General features: G+C 38.4%; 1 protein-coding gene across 4 annotated transcripts in view; it reads left to right on the forward strand.

The window, feature by feature from the left end:
- LOC124220521 (semaphorin-1A) overlaps positions 1–23,193 on the forward strand; it is a 231,184-nt gene that overhangs the window by 101,027 nt on the left and 106,964 nt on the right. The window contains exon 2 of one of the 4 annotated variants that reach the window (XM_046629561.2): positions 21,705–21,849. The exons of the other annotated variants lie outside the window; for them this stretch is intronic. The gene's annotated coding sequence lies outside the window, so the exon portion shown is untranslated. The remainder of the gene's footprint in view (positions 1–21,704; positions 21,850–23,193) is intronic. 4 annotated transcript variants of the gene reach the window in all.

The raw sequence follows: 23,193 nt of genomic DNA on the forward strand, positions 1-23,193 counted from the left end.
CTCGACGACGACTCGTTATACTCGCTGTGCGGGACCCGAGGGACGAACGGTGCGGCGTTTAGCCACGTGCATCAAGAGAGACAGAGAAAGAGAGAGGGAGAGAGAGAGAGAGGAAAGGGAGGGGAGAGAACTCGCTTTATACCTGGGCCTAGGGCCCCGGTAGTCGTAGACGCGCGGCTATAGTCGGACCCAGAAAAACTTATACCTACTCGAGTTCCTCGCTGCGATCTGAACGCGTACGCATGGATCCAAGATGGCCGCCGCCTTCTCAGGGAACATAACGGAGCCGGTGCTCACACAATGGTCCACAATGGCCGAGCCATGGTGCTCTGTACGAAAGTTCGTAGCCCTCTTTTTCTCTCTCTCTCCTCTCCTCTCCTCTCCTCTTCTCGACGAGTCCGCCCTTTCACGCAAGATATTGCGTAGGGACGACGGACTTGTACTCGCCGCTAATACTACATACGTATAACGAGCGTGATGTTATTATACGTACTATGTCCACGTGTGTAACACACGCTTGATATAGGGTGTACTTTGTGTTGGTCGTTCTGAACTTGACGCTGCTGTACCTACGCCGACACGTCCAAGAATAGCCGGGCTATGTTTCAGATTCTAGATCCTAGATTACTCTTGGATCGATTCGTTTCATTGCCGTATTATAATATGCAGACCGGACGGTGAAAGAATGGATATAGTTGGTTTTTTTTTTTCATTTCTTTTTTACATTTTATCGTTTTTCCAAGTATAATCTATTGCGACGAAACTATGTTTTACGTTTTATACGTACAGCCGTCTTTTTTATAATTGAATGATGAAAAACACCAGTATTCTTTTGACTCGATCGTGAACGAAAATAAAAAAAAAAACCAAAAAAAAAAAAACACTTTCGTTGCTAATTTTACAATTGCGAAACTTGGTTTAACACGATGTAAAAGAAAAAATAAACGTACGTTATCAAAAACTGACAATATTTGGATGCGTGGGTAACCGAATGACGGTTCATTTGTTTGGTTTAGCGAAAATAGTTTTACGTTTGTTTTACGTTGAGGAAAAAAAATTAAACAAAATTCCTTCAAAGATTGTGGGAAAGAATTTTTTCCTAGGTATATATCTGTCTCTTTTCTTCCGGTATTTCTGTGTTAGAAATTGAAGATTGATTCATGTATAGTAGGGACGAGAAGTTTGTGTGTATAATATATTGTATACACACGGCAAGATTCTCTTGGAATCGGATGATTTCAACGGTATCGTAAAAGATGAAGTAAAAATTCAAGTTTACAATATTTGAACAGTCGTGCAAACGCTTCAAATTACTGCGAAAAAAAAGACGCAATACGCTCTGTAATGACTCTGATCTCGGGTACCGAAGTATTGTTTAACAATAAAGTAGTGGCCAAAATATTATTAATTTGTTGAAAACGCGATTGAAAACATTAATTAATATATAAACGTAATACGACACACCTTCTGCATGATTAATATTAAAATGGATACACGTAGTATTTTTATACACATAGTATATGTATGAATGTGTTTAACTTCTTTTGCAACAGAATATTTATATATGTGATTAAAATTTGGGTATTTTTTTTTTACTTTTTTCCTCTTTCGATTTTCCTTATGTACTCATGCGGATTAAGAAAAAAGAGGGAGAAAAAACCGTAACAATGTAAAGAAATATTATATTGTGTAACAAGAAGAGAAAATCGGTTTTTTCGGGCCGAACGTAAGTTTGCAAAAACGAGTCGTAGGTGAAGTCGGAGAGGAACGATGCAAATACGAGAAGCGAAATGACCGTCGCCTCCTTGTTGCACACGATTCTTTATATCACAAGAACATGTTACGCGTTTTTTCACGAAGCACGAATTGAGGTTAGGGTCGCGTAATGTAAGATTTGTTCGCGACGGCGCATGCGCATTAACTCCTAGAACTGAAAAGTGGTCCTTTCCCCACTCCGCGCACGCGCATTCGCAGACTCACTCGACCGTCACAGAAACGAGTACTTTGCGTACGGGAAACACGCGTGTTTCTTACTTACTTACTTTATACAGCAGGGCGTGTGATGCATAAGGTACACAGACAATACTCGCATTCACCACGTTACATTCTTTCCCAGCTCCGGTTATCCTCCGTTCTCAGTTCACTTTGATTTTCTCTCTCTCTCTCTCTCTCTCTCTCTCTCTCTCTCTCTCTCTCTCTCTCTCTCTTTCTCTCTCTCTCTTTCTCTTTTTCCTCGTTTTCTTCCTGTATCCTTTTTGACTCGTCCCGCGGTGAACATCCGCAGAAACGAGCTTGACAAACTCCACATTCCTAACCCTGCAGGTTATATTATGTACTTTACGATATGTACACGCGTACGTAAATTGATGTTTGCAATGGCGCACCTCGCATGCACAATACATCATTGCGTATAATGATTATGCCCGCAGTTCACCTCCTGTTACACTTCCTTTCACCCTTTTGTCCTATTATCAAATTATATGCTATTCTTTTCTACTCTGTTACAGTTGTCTTTTTTCCTTTTTTTTTTCCCCCCATGTGTGGTCATTCGTGCTGCAGTTTTTGTTTTATTTATTTTATTTTTCGCCTCATTGTTTGCTCCCGCATTCAATTATTTTACATATAAATATCAAGTTCCTGTATGCATCTGCAAACTGCTCCCCCGTAGGTGAAAAACTACAATGGGTGAAAGTATTTTTATTTTTATTCTCCTTGTTCGATATCAAACATCCGTAGAAAACAAGACTTTTCAGATAATTTCAATAGCCGGCTAATGATTTATCCTTTCCGATGTTGAAGAAAAAAAAAGAAATAAAAAAAAAAGAGAACCAATTGGGAGAAGGGAAAATCGGCACGAATGTAACGTTGAATAATCGATAAATCATGAAATTAATTACAGTCGATCGGATTAAAGAATAACTATCTAAACTATCGTTGTGTCTGTAAATTACATGATTGTATCAAACTAGTATAGAGTAAAAAAAAAAAAAGGACGAGTAAACGTTAAAAAAAAAAAAAAAAAATACTAATATCTATTTTCCTTTCGACTTCTCTTTTCGCCCCCAATTTTTCGAAAATGTATCTCAATGCAAAGAATTATTAAACCAAGTAGCGCGAGAGAATATTGAGAACCCTGGCAGGAGGAGGAGGAGGAGAGAGGAGGAGACCTCTAGAGTTGGTTTCTATGTTGGAAAAGTCTATAACCTTAGAGAGCGAGTTCATTGCCGTTTCTTCACAGTGGGTACAGTAGACTTACTGGCTGGAGAGCGAGCTCGAGGGCAGGTTCGGTAATTTTTCCTTTTTCCTTTTTTTTTTTCCATCACTTTATATCTTTACATTTTTTAGCTTCGACTCGATGTAAAAATAATAATTTTTTGTCGCATTTTTTTTTTCTCTTTTTTCCTCCTCACACAGTACAGCAAACGCAAGCACACGTATGTTTTGTAATAATTACGGTACCGTGAATGGAGAGAGAAAAAGAAAAGAGAATGTAAAGAAGAGAGGTGAAAATAAAACGAAATTAAGGTAACTTATGTAATCCGTTTTTTATTAATAAGATTTGTCGAGATATCATTCGAAATAAAATATCTTTCGATTCTCGATTTTAATCACGGTTATATGTGGGGAATTTTATGCGAACCCAACAAACGACTGATCGAACCTCACCTTTTTTTGATTTTGGACAAAATTTTTGCCGCAATTGTTCCAACTCCGAAATTGTGAATATCCAGAATTTTTTCACATTGTTTGTTCAACCGGTTAATTATTTATAGATATTGAGAGTGATTTTGAAAAAGAACTTTTTTTAAAATGGAAAAAAGGATTTTTGTTTCTTCCAAACATTTTAAGACCGCGTTCGTTATTGGATGTCTCGAATGTACGTAGATAGGATGAATTTTGCAAAGATTACATCAGTTTTCGTTGCATTACTATAACCTGGTGGAAAATGAAAGAGTTAAAAGATTAGTGATTGGAAAAACGAAACTATAAACACGTCGAACGAGGAAATGTTTGGAAAACAATTTCCGCCCTGCGGTTGTCCCAAATTAGTTGCAAAAAGCAATTTGCTATTTCGATGTAAAATTGTGCGAAAGTACGAGTATTAAAACAATTTAGAATTCGTCGATCGGAAAATACAAAAAAACCGTCGTTTATAATCCTCATGATGCAGCACACGTGACCGAAATGTCAAAGGTTCTGTGGTATTTCTTCAAAATCACAGTCACAGAGAATCGCATCATGGGAAAATCAAATCGGTGACAATTTTCTCGAACCCTTTGACAAAGAAACGGTGCAGGCACTGAAATTCGTTAAATCATACCTACAGTGAAAAGGAAAAATATCACAGCCAATTTTTATTCAAAAATGAATTTAAATCAATACTAGACGATTTTGTAATTTTTTACGTTTACGCGAGTCAATTATCTCAAAATTTGATCAAATTCTTTGCTCCTTTTAAAATCGGGGGAAAAAGAATGAAAATCTTCTTCTCTGCTTCCAACTGCTCCGATACCGATCGGATTATCTTTTATTTTTCAAATCAAAGCTCGCCAACTCACGAATCTGAAATCCCTCCCGCGATATTTTCTAGATTCTCTCCTGATTTCCTCTTCCGTTCTTTCTATATCTTGTACTTATATTTTCTCTTTCTTTCTCCGTTTTTTTTTTTTTATTTTTTTTTTCAAGTCCCGCCTCACCCGAAACTGTAAACAGCGATGCACAGCTAGAAATTCAACAACCGCTGATGCATCTCGTATCTTGCGCAACGCCCACGCAATGATGCTGCGGTCCAGCGGTGCGGGAGAAGGAGGAAAAGGCGATAAGCCGACTCCGTTGCACCACTACAATTTCAAGTTTAGCACCGGTTATTGCATCGCCTAAACACGACGCCTACATTCAAACACCGCGCGTATATCTCGCGTCCGTCCATTCGGAGATGAATGAATGAGAATCTCTTTTCTACGCTGAAACGCTAAAGGTCGAACCGAACGGCAACTACTCGTATCGTATCGTATATATATATATATATATATTATACTATTCTTGCATCAGTATCGAAATAATTCAACGTAGGTGAGAGAAAATATGGTACCAGTGATGTAATAATAATATGTCATATTGGAAAAAAATAGAAACAGCCAGGACAGGAAGTTAATTTTCATTTTTTAGCCACGAGTGTAATTTTCCTTAATGGTTGCGAATGAAATGAAAATGGTCAGGAACCGTCCAGTGTCAATTAGAAACCACAACTAGTAATTTTTGTTCGTTGTCCAAAAACATATCTTTCACATTTTTACTATACATGCTTTTTGCGAATAATCGGTTCCTTTAATTCTGTTTTCGATAATCTTGCAAGATTGACGAAATGAAAGAGTAAATCAAAATAAGGAAATCGTTTTATCAAAGTACAGAATAATTCATGCTTAAGAAGAAGAGAGTCGAATTGAATTTCGGAAATAGTCGAAAATAACTATCGATAACCAACGTATTTGAATAATAGATTATCACACATATGGTAGTCATTCCAAAAGAATCGTTTAAAACCTCTCGAAATGATCTTTCGTAACGGTTTTATACACGTTAACTGATGATCGGAAGAAGAAAAGAGGAGAAAAATACTTTGAAAAAAATCGGTACAGCATCGTTCATAATTTACCTGCAGAAGAGATTATAATATCTAAAAGGTGACTTGAAAGATAAAAAGAAGACGAAGAAGCAGAAGGGGAAAGAAAACGACGTCGTGAGCGTGTAACGGTGTGAGAATAAGGCGCGACAGGAAGAAGAAGAATAAGAATAAGAAGAAGAAGAAGAAAGGGAGTGACCGACCTGCACATATGTGCAACGGTGGTGCACAGTGCGTGAGTACAAAACGGTGACCAGCCAAGTATGTATTCGAAAGGGGAACGAGAGACGCAACGACACCAAAGTACATATTACAAACACATCCCAACCCAGGCGCAATACCAAACCCAAGTATACGATCCACGTATAACATAATCGTCGAAGTGACTCTACACACGACGAAGAGAACGGTTAGCCTTGAAGTTGGCGATAGTCGGGTCGCCCCGTGTTTTCCGTTACGTATATAGTTGGCTGTGGAAGGCGAGCGCGTACTGTAGGCATACTCGAATAGAACTGCGCATGCGCAGCGGCGTGTTTCGGTTGATGGCGCTGCCTGCTTGGACAGCTGTAGCGCCTGCACTTCGGTACGGCTTGACTTCCTCCTCCTCCTCCTCATCCTCCTCCTTCTCCTCGCTCGTCCGGACCGTGGACCAAGAAACCGGTCGAGAGTGTAGATCTACGCTCAGCGTCTCACTCACTTAGTCGTCGGATGAAGAGTCGAGTCGAGACTGACTCTGACGCCGCCGTTGCCCTCCACCCCATCCTCCCATTTTTTCATTTTTTTCTTTTTTTTTTTACTCCTAACTTCTTCCCTTCTCTTCCCGCGATCCGGCATCACGGAATACGTCAGCCAGCGCTGCCTTCCCCGGTTTTAAATTGAAGAGGATTGGTGGTGGTTTCCTTTCTTTTTTTTTTTTTTTTATTTTTTTTTTTATCTTCTTTCCGAGTTTATCATTCTTCTGTGAACTTTTTTGTTTCTCTATTCTTTTTCTTTTTTCACCCATTTTCATCTTCGACCACCGCAGGGTGGAAGTGAATTTGTTTTTTTCACGACTCGCGGTGAAATATTACACATAACCAGAGTATATAAACGATTTTATTTCAATTTCATTTCACGCTTCGAGTATCTTAGAAGCTGTATGTACGTGTATTTTACAATGTAATCATGTATTGTTCGATGTTGTCTTATTAGTATGGTTGCAATACTCTGACCAAACGACGAGTTTATTGATTGCTTGATTACATGCCGATTTCAAGTAAAAAGAAGCACATATTTACGTTATAGGATTTCGATGACGATTTTCATGTATAATACAACTTAACCGAAGGCAATATCTGCATCAGAATTTGAAAGTATAGTTACATTTATACGCGATTAAGGTATATCTTGTACATAGATTGCTCGGAGATTCAACCATGCGGACTAGGAATTTTTCGAAATTATTTTTTATACACACGATATACCGGCGTGTATAATGAAGAATCGTCGTCTGATTGGACGATGTGGGAATAAATCGTTTTCTCGTCAGTGCACCGAGGGGTCAATAATAACAATCACAAGACCCAAAGAGCAACGAGGCCGGAATTAAAGGGGTCATAAACCCGAAGAGAGTATCGAGTACTGTATACGTGTGTAACTAGAACGTAAGACGACGACGACTCACGGCTATGGAGGAGGAGGCTCGCAGAGCTTGAACTCCATGTACTATTCGTTGCATATTTAACTGGGTCCACAAAACTGAGAGGCGTTGACGGTGGCGAGGATGGGAAAGAGGGGAGGCCCCGAAACCGTGTCGGAGTAATGGTCCCGCTGAAAAAAATGAAGAGCGAAAGAGGAAAAGCATGCAAAAACCTAAAACGAGATAAAACAAAAACAAAAATAAAAGAAAAACGAAAGTCGAGGAGAGGAAAAACTATGAAACGACGCCTCGGTACTCGCTTTTCGCTTTTAGCTTGCGATGTCTTATTGCAAGTACACCTATTACCCAACGAGCTTCATCGAGGCTTGATGACCTCTGTGTAACACCTCGCCTGCGATGATCAACGGGCGAAGAGTTGCAGCATATATTACTCTCCGCGTTCCTGAACGGCAAGCTCTCGGATCTTCTTCCTTCTTTTCAGCGTTTAATACCTACAGACAGGAAGACATAAAAGACGAGACAGCCTTTGAGAAATAACGAACATCGCAGCCGGAAGAAAAGTTCGGCTGTCTATTGGCGCCTACCGTTTACGTACGTTAGTACAGCAGTCCGCGGTGATTCGGAGACGCCGAATTTTTCGGACAAGTCGGTTACGTTGGTAACGCAGAATCAACCCGCAGCGCCACTCTCGGCCGGATGTGAAACATGACCAATATTTGTAAACATAACCGTTTACCGAAGATTGTTGAATACGGTTAACTTAATGGAGTTTTATATGGTTTATGACATTACGTGTTTACCGGCTCCGCCGGATAAAGAAGCTGCCGGATAGCTAACACAGCTTCTCATGACCCACTTAGACTGACTTACCGGCGGAGTATTGTTCACGAAAATTTGTTTAGGATACTTACCTTAAAAACCGCCCGAAGAGGATAAAAAAAAGTCTACAAAAACGAATACGAAAAAAGAAAAATCAATCAATGAACGATTGTGTCAAAAGTGGACAAATTTTACAGAAAATAAACGTTAATAAATTAGTCATTCGTTATCGCAATTTAGTTGAACAAGATTTCTGTACAACCATACGGAAAATTATGTTCAAGCTGTTTTTTTTTTTTTTTCCTCTATATATATATATATATATATATATCTTGTTCTTCAGTCATTAATCTGGCACTTACTTTCTGCGTTGATAAAATAAACTGGAGTAGAGACTCGTGAAATTTCAAGATACGTATCTTCTCAGATTACAACTGATATTGAAAAAGAAAATCAATTGACGATTATAAACGCGGTATTGTGTTTTACTGGTCGTTACTCTTCTATTCATATTTAAACGACACGAATCCTTAATTATTTACAAATGAAATTGTCGAGTCTTGAAATTTGTTTACGGCAATGTCACGAAGTGCACAAAATATGCCGCAGTATATAGCGGACGTGTTAATTCCGCCCGACCAAGTGCAGAAGCGTTTAATCTTCTCTCTTCCTTTCCTCTCTCCATCTTTCCTCCTCTCTCTCTCTCTCACACCACGTTTCCACCGACTTACCGCCTTTGCGGCCGTGCCTTACGCTCCCTCTCGCATTGTTCTCTGTCGTCTCAATCTTCTCCTCCTCCTCCTCCTCCTCCTCCCCGTCCGCCCCCCTCCCCGCCCTTTGTTTCACCGGTTTTCTCATTTATTTTCGTTTGAAACCTCTTTTTTCAATTTTTTCATCCCTTTAACCCCCCCCCCCCCCCCCTCCCCGCGGTCCGTCCCTCCTTATCCTCGACAATCTTCTTCGGCTTCTTACATTTTTTCCCAAAGGTTCATTTCCCATTCTTCGCTCATCTCTCTCTCTGTATTTTCCCGCCACTGAAAAATATCCAGATAATATATGCCAAAACCGTGATGAAAATTTGAAAAGACCACCAGACCAGCAACAGCAGCAGCAGCAGTAGCAACAGCAACAGCGCTGTGATTTTACCGGTTATAACTCGTGCCTCTAACGGGTGGTGGTTTTGCGTTAAACCTGCGCAAGGCGGGTAATTGCCACGAAATTGCCAGGGAATAGACCCCTCGCAGCCTCTCGATTCTCCCCCCCTCCTCCCCCCCATCGCCGTGCCCTTACTCTTTTTGCTGTATACAAGGCGAATGAAAGGTAAAAATTGTTTTATATCTATATACATGCGTCAAAGTGGCGGCGAATCCGTTTTATCCTCTATATCTGAGGGTGAAAAGATTCTTTCGTCAGAATTCGCCGTAATTTTCAGTGCCTGCCACAAATTTCTAACCTCGGATCTTTTTGTACATCGGTTTTATCAATTTTTCTTCCCTTTTCTCCGATAACCTGTATATAATAGCGGGGATTGTACAAACCGTGTACGTAACGTTCGATAATTAATAACCGGGATAAAAAAATGATTAAAACGAAAAAAAAAAAAAAAAAAAAAAAAAAAAACAGTAAAAAAAATACAAAGGAAAGAAAACGTAAAAAAATCGATCCTCGAGGAGCAGAGAAACCGGATTTTTTTCCCCCATGGAATTTTATACACCTTATTTATTATAAGTTTCAAGGGTAGGTACGGTGTTCAATTACATTTGTGATTCCTTGTGGTCGTAACTTTACTCCCTGAGCTCGCTCGCTCACCTTGTCATCGGATTTTGTTCCGTTCCGTTCGGTTCCCCCGAAGCTATGATTTGTTGTTGGCCAGCCTGGCAGGTATAAATTGTCACGATTGTTATAGCTGCCTGCTTGCTTACCTGACTGTCTACCTGTCTGCTTGTACCACCATGAAAACCGACTTCAAGGGTTTCGCCCTATAACCTCGTACCTCATACAACTTCTCTTCTCTTCTAGCCTTTAACCGTTTGGTTCTAGAACACTGGAACATATTTTCGTAAATTCGGTGCTGGAAATCGTACGATTTTTGACGGGCAAGAAATTATTACACGAAATGTTGTTTTTGTAGTGAAAAATTAGCGCGAAGAAATTTGAAAAATTTTTAACAGCAATTTGCAGAATATTTATTATAGTTGGGTCATTTCAGCGTCGGTATACAGGGTGGTCGTTTTAACCGCTACAGGTGAATATCTCGGAAACCAGAAGGTACTCGGATACGTATTCAAGGTTTTTGATAAATTTTCAGTATCATGAAATATTTGTAAAAATTTCATGGGCGAAATAGTGATGAAATGCTAGTTTTTATCCGGTAGACATTCTTTTGTTTTTTTTTTTTTTTTTTTTTTTGCCTGGTGATTTTATCAAAAGTGATGTAAAGCGAGGAATTTCTGATTTGGGGAAAAGTCAGGGAATTCAATTCCAGATGATTCGTTGCCTCGTTTTATTGCGGGTTTAAAAATTATGTGAAAATTGTTACGCATATTCATAAAAAGTCGAAAATTTATTGTCAATCGTCGACATGAAATCCGAACACTTCGTTTCTACCAATAGTTGCGTAGAAAATATCGCAACAACGAATCGCTTGAAAATCAAACCGTAAAAAATTTTTCAAAATATAAATACACGTTTCAAAATTTATACGAATATTCCAAAATTATAATTTCTGTATCGAAGTACGAGAAGAAAATAATAACAATAATAATAATAATAATAATAATAATAATAATAATAATAATAATAATAATAATAATAATAATAATAATAATAATAATAATAATAATTTTCAGACTAATCGTCAGTTTTCGTCCAACTCAAATACCCGCAAAATTAATCGATGAGAACGGATAAACAAAATCAAACTCCACAGAATAGAATAGAATAGAACAAATTTTATTACACTAGGGTAGCGAACCCAAAAGTATAAATTAACAGCCCAATAACAAAGAAATACAAATTTTAAACTTAAAAAATAAACTTAAATCTAATGTACTTAAAAATTAACTTAAATCTAATGTATAAGCGAGTAAGTTAAGTAAGTAAGTAAAAACAGAGAGAGAGAGAGAGAGAGAGAGAGAGAGGAAATATCTGACGCAATGTTCTTTTACCTCACGATTGTGATTGTATAATGATTTTCTAAGGTATGCGCCAGCAGCTGCAGACTGCGCGTCGTGCGTTATGCCTGATCAATTATAACTGCTTGAATAATATACTATACCTATACCGGAATAGAGCTGCACAGATGTTTCGCGATATCATACGTCCGCCTATTCCGTAAGAATTCTGCAGTTATGCGAACACCTGTCGGGAGAGGTCCAAGCGCGGCGGACCTTGTTCTTTCTTTTTTTTTCTTTTTTTTTTTTTCTCGTCTTCCATGTTTATTTTTTCACCGCAAGAGAAAATCTTTCCATCTCGAAATTCCGCTTTGCCTCAAAGTATACGATCCTTCTCGTCGTTAATTCTCACACGTTTTTGACGAATTTTTCGAAAATCGAAGGGAAGAATCGAAAAAGGGGCGATGAGTGAATTTATTTATTTTTGTTTCATATTTTTTTGTTGTTCTTGTTCAAATTTTCATCTCACGTTGCACGCACTTTCAGCCGTCTTTGTCATTTCCTCGTCAATTTTTCATTTATTACCTTCTTCTTTCATCGTCTCATCTTTTCATAATTTGAGGTGAAATTTGTAAGAAGTGTAAAAATTTTTCCTTTCATCAAAAAAAAAAAAAAAACAAAAACAACAAAATTGGTGTATAATTACAAAGAATCGTTGCTTGCCGTTAATTGATTACTCTCGGTTGAACGTTTGATGGTCTTTGAATACGATAATTAGACTCACGATCGTTGACAAAAATTTCATTACACACGCATGTATATTATACTCTGATTTTTACTTACGGCTTATTTTTTTTTTCAACAGGTTTCTGTCTCACGTTGCTAATGTATATATTTATATATACTATACGTTTATTTCGATTACGATCGAATGTTTGCGCAATTATATAACAATGAAAGAGCATTGTCACATCGGTAAATAGCGGTCTCAATATTCTTGCATTGCGTATCTCCGACTCGCGATCGATATACATAATATACGTGTATAAATGTATAATATATATATATATATGTGTGTGTGTGTATACTTAATATTTATACAGTTTCGTAACGTTTTGACGACGAGGCATACGTTTAATGCTCCCGAGAGGAGAGGAGATTTCTCTTTCGTATTTCGTCGTCGTTGTTTTTGTTTAGCTCTGGAATAATTCACTCTCTGTCCAAGAAACGGGCAGGTGCGTGTGGGCAGTTAAAAACTATACCGAGAGAGAAAGAGATAGAGAGAGAGAGAGAGAGAGAGAGAGAGAGAGAGAGAGAGAGAGAGAGAGAGAGAGAGAGAGAGAGAGAGAGAGAGGGAGAGAGAAGTAACCGACCAACAACGATCGAGCCAACCTGTCTACCTACTTGATTTTCTCAGCCTCGCACACTGCAAGATAATATATATGTGTGCATGTGTGTATGTATGTTATATATGTGTATATATATATATATATATATGTACCTATATATGTTCACAAAACCCGTAACCAGTTCTTACATTCACTGACTGCACAGTCGGATATTATTACGCAGCTGAAATTTCTATGAGGAGGATAAATTTGTTCGTGGGTATCGCGTGTGGAATTGCAGAATGGTTACCGAAGGTACTAATTTTTAATTTACCTTTCGATTTTTATTATTCGTGAACATCAAGCGGCGGGCAAAGGAAATTAAAAGTGTAAAATAACGTATTTATTGTGGTGTTTTATTTTTACACATCTTTATCACGCAATATATGTTGTAGGTATTAAGATTTCGATTTTTATTTTCATACAATATACGTCTGTATCATCGAAGCTTTAATTTTGCAATATGTCTACAAATCATGCTTGTCAACGATCAGGCGAATCTGGAATGCTATATTTGATTGATTGTGAATTGTAGATGAGGATTTAAAAAAAGGCTGCGAGTTCCATTAAAAAAAAAAAAAAACAAAGAAAAAAGAATAAGAACAAACAAATCGTTTTGGCATATGTTTTTTTTTATTAATAATAATAATGAAACGTAGGGGAAGTAAAGAAAATAAATGACGAGGGAAGAAACAAACGAATCAAATGGATCAAAGATTGTTTGCGATTTATTTGTTCGAGGGTCGAATTTTAGGTTTTTTCTTATTTCTTTAACTCCATTTTTTTTTTTTTTTTTTTTGTCAATACGTCGAAAAAAATTGACTTGTATCTTACTCGTGTCGAGAATAAAATTTGATAGACAAATAAGAAAATGATATTTTTTTACTTCATAAAAATGGAACTTGAATAATGGTTGATTAATTTTCCATTTCTTCGCGTTAAAACACGTTTGATGCAGAAGCGTGTGGCAGTGATTGGAAAATTTTTATAAAAAAAAAAAAAATTTCATGACGATGCCAGCGTAACGATTCCGACACACAATCGTGGCGTTTTAGAGAGCATCGGCGTCTAGATGGAATGGAATGCGATGCAATGCGATGCTATTCGAGCGTAGTCGAGGAGCGGAGGGAAAAGTTGATAGAAATGAAGAGAGGTTGCGAGGGCGAGAGAAGTACGATGAAAATAGAGAAAATAGAGGAAATCGGTGTTGTATGAAAGGAATAGGTAGCTAGCAGCAGTGGAAAATGCGGCTTTTGCCGAGGAGATGAGGGAGAAGGAAAAGAGCGAGCAAAGTGAAAATGGCGAACGGGTAGTCGAGCATAAACTCTATAAGTCTTCTATGCATTCCATGTACCTTATACGTCTCGATTTACGTCTCTAAGCATCGATCGCAAAATTGTTTATTATATAACAACACTGTTTAACTTGTTATAAAATAACACACCGGTCGAAATTTTTTGTCGCATTAAAAGTGAGATGCTTGTGCTGTTTGAAAATTCAAACGTACACATTTTGCGTAGGTTGGCTCGCCTGCGTCGCAGACAAGAATATCGTTGCGGGAAGATTTCGCCGACCAATGAGATTTAATTATTTTGGCGCATGCGCGGTTCATTTTCACGTTTCAAGAGATTGTCCCGGTATAATTGGCCACGTATACTTTTTGTAACTTTTGTGAAAAGATGAAGAAGAAGAAGAAGAACATTGAGAAAAATTTCATTTGTTACAGTAACTAGAAAAATTGAGTAAAACATGTATCGTTTTTGGTTATTGCAACGCAAAATCAGTTCCTTCGGTTTACTCTACTTGTGCGGTAACTGGAAATAAAAATTTCTCCCAGTGAAGAAATATTGGAAAAAGGCATAAAGGGATGTGAAGAAAGGGGGTTTGGAATAGAGAAGTATTCGATAGATCGCGAAAACGTCACGCCCTGGCCGTACGTCATTCCTCGAGATTGAATTAACTCTTCTCTTTCTCCTTCCTCTTCTCCTTCTCTCTTTCCCCCTCGATGGAAACGCAAGCTTTCCGCTTTCTATAGGTAGGCAAAGCCATGAGATATATGACCACGTGTCGCTGTGTGGAGTTTATAACCGCGTTTCGTTGAGTCCGTGTGTTTGTGCGTCGTGAAACCCTCGAACCCTTCCATCTCCTCTTCTCACCATTCCATCGGCGCTTCCTCTTCTTCACGTATTCCTATTTTAACCCTCCGTCAACTCCTTCTTTCGGACCCGACGAATTTCTCGCCTCGCTTCGCTCGCGGGTTTCCCTCCCTCTTCTCATCCTCTTCGTCACCCTGATGAATTTCCAATACATTCACACTCGGCGCACAGTCCACGCATTATCGAATCCTCATAGTTGAAACGAAACTAACCGATTGGTATTGATGCCGGTAAAGTGTAATTAATTCTTGATGCGTTATACTTTGTGAAAGAATTTAGGAATATGAATTTTGAAATTCTCACTTCGCAGCTTTTCGAGGATAGTCTGAAATTTTGTAAACCACGATGTAGAAAAACATACTCACATGTTGCAAATATATGTTCAAATTTTCAAAATAAACTTCGAACGAAACAGATTTTATACTGTAGAATTTGAGAATTGTAAGGATTCATTTGTTTTTGTACTTTAAATTTATAGCAAAATAGCCGAAAAACTTATTATTTGTTGATTCGTTCATCCATTCAATCATTCGATAATGCAATACATAAATTATCGGTCAAACGGTGTATGAATTAAAATTATAAATGTAAATCGTTTCTTTGTCATTAAAAATTTTATAAATCGATCGTTTTTCTTAGTCTAACCCATCTGTGTAAATTGTCTCTCTTTAATCTGAATTGTTAAATACTCTCTCGCTTTAAATTTTATATGATCCGATGAGGTTTTATCATTTCAAACGTTTGAATGGTTTCACTAATAATCACTCATATTTTGGTTACGATTAGCGCCAATCAGTCGATATTATTAATGGCGACACGTTCGTTGAAATCTTAAATTAATGTAATTTCCTATCCGAAGATATTTCAAAAGGTTTAATATAGAAATTCGTACTGATTTAGTAATTATTTAACTTAAGTCTTCGTTTAAATGTTTTTTGTGATTTTTTGTTTTTTTATTCGAGGCACGGATATTTGAGGCGCGTTGTAATGTATTTTCAAAAGCCAACTCCTCGAAAGTCATTCGATAATTGCACAGTGATAATGTTTCTCCTGAACGTTTGACAAGCAGATTTTTTTAGAAACGCCTTGCAGATGGTTGAAGATATCTTAGAAAGAAAATAACTGCAACATTTCTTCTCCCGTGGCAGTAGTGAGAAAAATTGAACACATATTTGAAGAAATTTTAACAACATCGATCATCTTTGTCTTAATCCCTTCAATGACAAGTAAAGTATCCGTCGATCGATCACGACGGTAATCCTCTGAAACTATAACTTCAAATGTCCAGCGCTATCAGAGGTTTTTTTATTTATAACATATTTTCAATTCGAAGCGTTCATCCAAACCATCTCTGCGCTGGATTGAGATCTTCCATCTTTTTGGCTTTTCAATTTACCGCATCATCGCGCGGCTGTTTATACAAAAACGGAAATTCAATTTGCTGAAGAAAATAACACGTTTTAAAGTTTCCGTGGCTGAAATGGCTTTTGAAAATTGTCCACGCAGACTAAATTTCGGCAGATGATCGGTATACGATATATACGTCAAGAATTACTTGCAAATTTATTTTTAAAAATTTTCTGCAGTTTTTTTCAAATCTGAAACAGTACCCTGAATTTTTTTTTAGATTTCTTATTCAACTGCTCAATTATTTATAAATAATTAAAATAACTTTCAAAATTACCTTTTCTATTCCTAACATTTTAAGACCGGACCCATGACGAGACATCGATTTTTGTTTTCACCACTTTCATTTTTTTTTTTTTTGTCAGATAAAGCACTGTTTGAACAGTATGAAAGTTTCTGAAAAATTCTCAAAACTTTTATTTTTCATTCGAAACATTTCCAGACCGGTTCCATTATGGAGCAATTTTTGTCTGTTTTTTCTTTGGCACGTTAAACTTTTTTCATCAACTTCATCATGAAACCGGTCTAAAAATGTCTCGAGTGAAAAATAGAAGTTTTGAGAATTTTTTTGTGATTTATAAACCGTTTAAACAATGTTTTGGGTGATCAAAAAAATCAAAAGTGCTAAAAAAGTGGTTAAAAAATCGGCCCAGCATGGGGCCTGGTTTTGAAATGTCTGGAAAAGAAACTACAGTTTTTGATCATTTTAAAATCGCTGCTATTCAATATTTTTTAAACAAAATCAAAAATCCTGAGGGTCAAACATTGGCTGGGTTTCGCATGGAATTTCCCCTCATACAGTACAAACAAAGACGAGGACGAAGATTTGCAACGATTGGTTCTTCAGGGTATATTGATATGTCTTTTTTAGAGTGTCGGATGATTGAATAGCTTTCGCAAGAATTCTGTGCATACGTATGATTCGAAGCTGCGAAGGTGCGAAGTTGCGACACTTAAAGAGACGAAGGTAGACGATGGGCTTGTTGAGTTTTGAATACACGGGTTCGACGAATTTGATTGAACCCTCGATTGCGTGCCTCGATCAATTTCCTTTTCCTTTTCTCGAATATAGAGAGAGAGAGAGAGAGAGAGAGAGAGAGAGAGAGAGAGAAAGGGAGCCGAGCGGTGCCTTTGGGAGTGACACTTTTATCCCGAAATCCATACGAATTTTTTTTTTTTATCTTATTTTCATTTCTTTTTCCCAACATATCCGTCGAATATATTCCATCTCTGCTCCCCGAGACTTTGAAAATAATATTCTATACAACCAGTCGCGAATCTCGTTATTCTCAAACTATGTACGGAGACCCGAGATCAGTGACACCTATCGGATGGAATAATTTCTATGGTTACAGTGCTCTGGATCCCGTTGACCAGACTAAGTTGAGACTTTGGAATCCCCAAGATTCTCGGATAGCTGGGATTATCCTGGAGGGGGAAAAAAAAACTTCTTCTTCTTCTTTTTCTTCTTCGTCTTCAGCTTGAGCTTTGTACAAGCCGCGAGGTTCAACGACGAAAAGAATTTCTGTTTAAGGACGAGAGTCGAGATATTATAAGGCGTAAGGTATCAAGGGAGTTGTAATAAAAACAGGGTGAAAAAGAAACGAACGGTCATTTATTATAATCGTACTGTGATACGGAGTAAGTTCTGTCAGGATGAAACACCGAACTGTATGATGGATATGAAGCTACGGCTTCAAATCCCGAGTGGCCGAGGAAGAGATGGAGCATGGCGTGAGGAAAGATGATGAAAAAGAAGCGGAAGAGGAATCCACGCTGGTTTGCCGAGTCGTCGGTGAATTTGTGGATGTGGAATGAGTGCTTGTTGATCAGGATTTATGGACTTCCATGTAACGTTCATGGATGACGGTAACCACACGGAAAGAACGAAGTCTTGCAGTACGGTCACCATGCATTGGGCGTCTTATGTCGTAAGATGTTGATCCAATGTTCTCCGTTCTTCTTCACGCTTTTGGACACTTCCAAATCTCTTCGCATATTCGCATTCCGGGTATTTTCCCCATGAAATTTGGCAACCGCATTTGTGGAACGGACGGGAGTACCGAAAGACGACATCATCCATCTTAAGAGTGTTTAACCAAACCCCGCCACAAGTGTAATTCGAAGACCCGGGTCGACGTTGCAATATCGCGAAATTATACGACCCTGGATCGCATTGACCTTTTCGCCGGTCGAAGCTAACTGTCCGAAGGTTAGACACGTACGCGTTTATCGCGTTATATAATATTTTATCGTTCTCGTAGGGGGAAATACCGCGGAAGGATTTCTTTTCCCTCGTTTCGGTCTCGTGCTCCTTTTCATCACTGATCAACCTCGCGATTCCTCGATTTCAAATTATTTCTTTACGATTATTAATCCAGGAGGTGGAATAACGCGTTGATCACGCGATGCACCTTCGGTTCCAACCTGCCTTCGAAGCCATTTGAATATACGTACTCACATACTTGCATGCATACCTTGACCCTGCAGCTTGTACCGTTGCTTGCAGTATCATCGCCTATTCCGTACGGAATCCCGTATATTCGCGACTTTAACGGTCGTTAACTCCGCTCCTGCTGCTGTTGCTGTTGCTGTTGTCCTCAGTGACCGCTTAAGCATTGCAGATCTGCTTTTCCTCTACCCGTCGGAATGCTTGATACACACCCCAGCGTTATCCTTACGAAATCCTGTTACTCGTGTATCTTGGAAACTACAGATGTCATTTCTATGCATTTCTCATATCTACAGGTCACTACGGTTTTAATTGGATTTGAATGGGATTAGTGCGTAGTGCCAGTTCCGTGGGTTAACGGTAACCGAAGTTTCGATCTGGAACTTTCATCCTCGTGTCATATGTGTACAAAATATATGACTCACGGTGTTCTTTATGTGTAACGAAAAGTTTGTGCTTACGAAGTATGAGGTTCGTTTCATTTTCAGATAAATTTTCAGAAAATCAACATCAATGTCTGGAATTACGAGACTTTCTGTTTCACATGAAATCGCTTGGTCTTATTTTTGCTACACCGTCTGACATGGTGAAGCCAAATCCGATACGTTGGGCACTTTATCGCTTACCTTCAAACGGAAGAACTGCTCGTGCACATCGTCCGCGGATTAAAAGCAAATTTGAAAATAAAGATGAGACCGAGACGATAAAGAAAGGAATAAAGTCTCCACGCTATGAGGAGAAATAATTACTCCCAAGCTAACACTGAATAATTTATACCAAATCTCTGAAGACTGGACGTCTACCCTCGTTTCAATTTTACAGACTCTCCCTTTCCTCTTTCTTCCTCTTCTTCTTCTTCTTCTTCTCCTCAATTTTCTTATTCCTCCTGTATTCTTCGTCTCAAGGTTCAAAAATCTTTCGTAATTTGACGCGGGGCTGAAAGCCAAGTGAAACTTGTTAAAAACGAAGGACCTCGGGATCCATTTCAATTGGTGTTACGACCTGGAATTGCAGAGAGAAGCGAGCGGAGTGACGTTGCTTTGAGGCTACTGAATCAAACTTTTTTATTCCATTCAACATTTCTCTCTGTCTTTCGGTCGTTTACTCTGACCGATGAATTTTTTCCCTCCATTTAATTCCGCGGTTATAATACCGTGTATCGTTCACAAAATTTTCGGTCACGTCCATTGCTGCAGAGAACATCTTACGGTGCCTTCGGATACCCGCTTATGAATCCGGTCAGCATTCTCAGCCGACTTTACGGTATCAGATCTGAAATATTTTTCCAGCTGGGCATGGGGCGAAGGGTTCATTCCTATCACGTTGTCGTTGAAACTCGGGTTGATTGGTGTTTGCGCACCGTGGAGTCAGAGTCGAGTCATTGTACTACAATTGGTTCGGGATATCTATCGTCCTTCTCACGGTCTAAAGAGGAGCAGGAGGAAGCAAACGGCCTGAATGGTCAAGCAGGAAATTTAGCAACCAGGAAGATTCAGGCCTGGAATTGCGCGTATCAGTTCCAAGCTTTCAGTCCTAAAACACTGCCTCGGTACGGTACGTGATTCCGATACCTTAAGAGCCCGACTCTCTCTCATCCAGGTCCGTGAATCGCGCAGGGTTCAAATTAATCCGCCGACGCTTTCAGACTCCGGAAGATATTCGTCCCCGTGATTAGTAATCCGGGTTAAAAGCCCTTTTTTTTTGATTTTTTTTTTGACGCCGATGTTCTTCCAAATTAGTTTGAAGGAGTTCAAAGTGGTTCGTGACTCTTTTACCGCGTTACGTCGTGTCGACGAGACACTCTAACTAGACTTTTTGAAAGTCAATTTTACTCTAGGTTGGTACTATGACGTACCTTATTATGCACTTGAATTATTATACACGTAACAAGTTTTTTAAATATTTCATCACACGCTTCTTTTAATGTAATTTCATGATCGTGAAGCGATGTGATGCGGTGTGAAGTGGAAAGGAAAGAGAAAAGACAAGTCGTTATACTCTAATTGGTGACGATTCAAGATCCAGTTTCGACTATGATTCTTCTTCTGAAAAAGAGAGACTGTACTTTAATCCATGTTGTTTTTTATTTCACTCGGCTTGTTATATTTTACATCGTAGATTCGGTTCTCGTGCCGATAATTGCGAAAGATCTAACGATCCGTGGAAAAACTTCATGCTCTCGATACCACCGCGCATTCATTCTCCTTCTCACTCGGGATAATCGGATTCAAACTTTCTCTGGCTATTCCACCGCTATGCATGTGTATGTATATGAACAATTAACAATCAACATTTGTCAGCAAAGATAACAGCGCGATTTATGAATAATTTACTATTTCCCATTTATTGATTTAACAGTTTTATCAACTGTCGAAGTAACTTTGAAAAAGAAAACTGTACAAATAAAGAAAATCGCTATCGTCGATCCTTTTTTGGTAATTGCGACGCAAAATCAGTTTCTGAGGTTTACTCTACCTTTTTAGTTGAACAAGGCTTTAACGTCAATTTATCGTTGCACAAGAATTAAATTTTCGCAACAGTTACCAAGAAAATATAGCAACAGTGATCGTAATGAGAAAGAACAGCAACGGATACCAGACTTTCCGGTATAACAGCTAGAAAACTAATTTCCATTTTCCACCTAGAACTATATTTTTCGATTGTGGTAAAAAAAGAAAAAGAGTTATAGACTGAGCGGTAACTGAAAGAAAAAATTTCTAACGAATTATTGGTGAAAAGTCATTGGGGATTAAGTTTATATCTGGTTCTTATAATGGTTCGTTGAAAAGACAGAAACAAATTCGCAACAAGTTACAACTTTATAGATTCGTGACTATTTTATAGATCACGCTATTTTTGACGAACTTTCCCGCAGGGGTAAAATCATCGATGTTAAGTCACGGATTTAAAAATACTGCAAAGATTCTCATTAATTTTTACAATATCAAAATAATACCAGTAAATTATTACGATTCCACGATTCGGACATATTCCTGGCATGAAAATCTCGCAAAGTACTTACATACCTACCACACATAATGTATAATACGGTCGTATTTCTGTATATATATATATGATGATGATCGAATAATTTTCTCTGGCATCAGACGGACCGAGGACCTGAATAACTCAAGTGCAGTTGCAGACGTCAGAGTTCTGCTTGACATTTCAATATGAATGGAATAATGCATTTTGACGGTGGTTGGCTGGATCTGGTGGACGACGCCGGGCGTCGCTACGACGTCCTGTAACGTACAGTATAATATATATAGTGGACGGTGTTCGTCGGGGGGTTCATTTGAATTCAGCGCTTGAACTGAATTTTAAATTAACCCGAATTATCTTAATAAGGATCCGTCGCCGCGACGCCGTCATGCCGCTTCCTCCCACCTTCGCCGTTCTATCGCTGCACTCGCTCTCTTCCTTCCTACCTCAATTTGTATACATTGAATTTAAAGCAATGCGCATTTCCAGCCAATCAATTACACCACCTGCCCTCCTCCGCCCCTCTTATTCACGCTTTTACCAGACGTTCAGACAGTATAAAACGATGAAACGACCGCGAGACAGCCGTGCGGAAAAAAATTTTTATTATCCGCAAATTTCAACGCCACTGCTGGATGATAAAAATTATTTCAAATTGCTTTTTCATCGCTCTCGCCATGTTGTGTATGGGAAAATCGTGGACGTCTGTACGAAAATGAATCTCTCTAATTTAAATCAATCTCTACGTTTTAAATTTCAATTTGTCGACAGAACACTCGCGATCATATTTGAAACGATTTAATGACAAAACGAATAAGTATAATCCAATAGGAAACAATTTTGTGAAGAGACAAGCTATGATTTTTGTAAAAGAATAAAATAAAGAATAATACCGACGTATAATTTGGATCGTACTTTACGGTACGTTCAGTAATTATATTGGTTCGTAACGTGATAAAATGTCTACCAAAAAAATAGTATTTTTACAGCTTGTCTGTTTTTTTTCGTTTTCATTATTCTTTCTTCTGGCAAAAAATCCGTAATTTCTGTTTTCCCAGACTTAGCATAACGTATTTTTTCAAAACCTGCCCCCCCCCCCCCCCTCCTCTCCCCCTCCTCTCGACCTTCTGAATTAATCCAGCTGCTTGTATAATCTTGTGTGTTTTTTACACGATCGTTATTCGCCGAGTGCGGCTCACGCCGTGGATTCGTTGGCTAGCTTTCAAATCACGTCGAGATCTCTTCCACCCCCGGGCGGCTCATCAACGTGTACATCATGCATTGAAATTTAAGGACATTGAAATTTAGCCTCCGGTACGACGAAAATAATTTTTCCGATGTCGCCGCGGTGTATTTGCTCCTTTGATTGGCAATTTTCTTTCTCTCTCCCTCTTTCTTTTCTTCAAACGAAAGGAAACAAACTGACGGACCTTCTTTATCAAATTTACAAAAACATGAATTGTCAAGGACGAATAGGTCGCAGCGTCTGACAATGAGGCAAAAGTTAAAGAAAGCGAAATATGTCCATCGATGTTAATTTTATACACAAATTACAGTGAACGCGAATTAAAGAAAATTCCTACTTATTAGTATGTAATGATAGTAATGGAT

Source organism: Neodiprion pinetum, chromosome 5 (assembly GCF_021155775.2).
Source record: "Neodiprion pinetum isolate iyNeoPine1 chromosome 5, iyNeoPine1.2, whole genome shotgun sequence".
Classification (NCBI taxonomy): domain Eukaryota; kingdom Metazoa; phylum Arthropoda; class Insecta; order Hymenoptera; family Diprionidae; genus Neodiprion; species Neodiprion pinetum.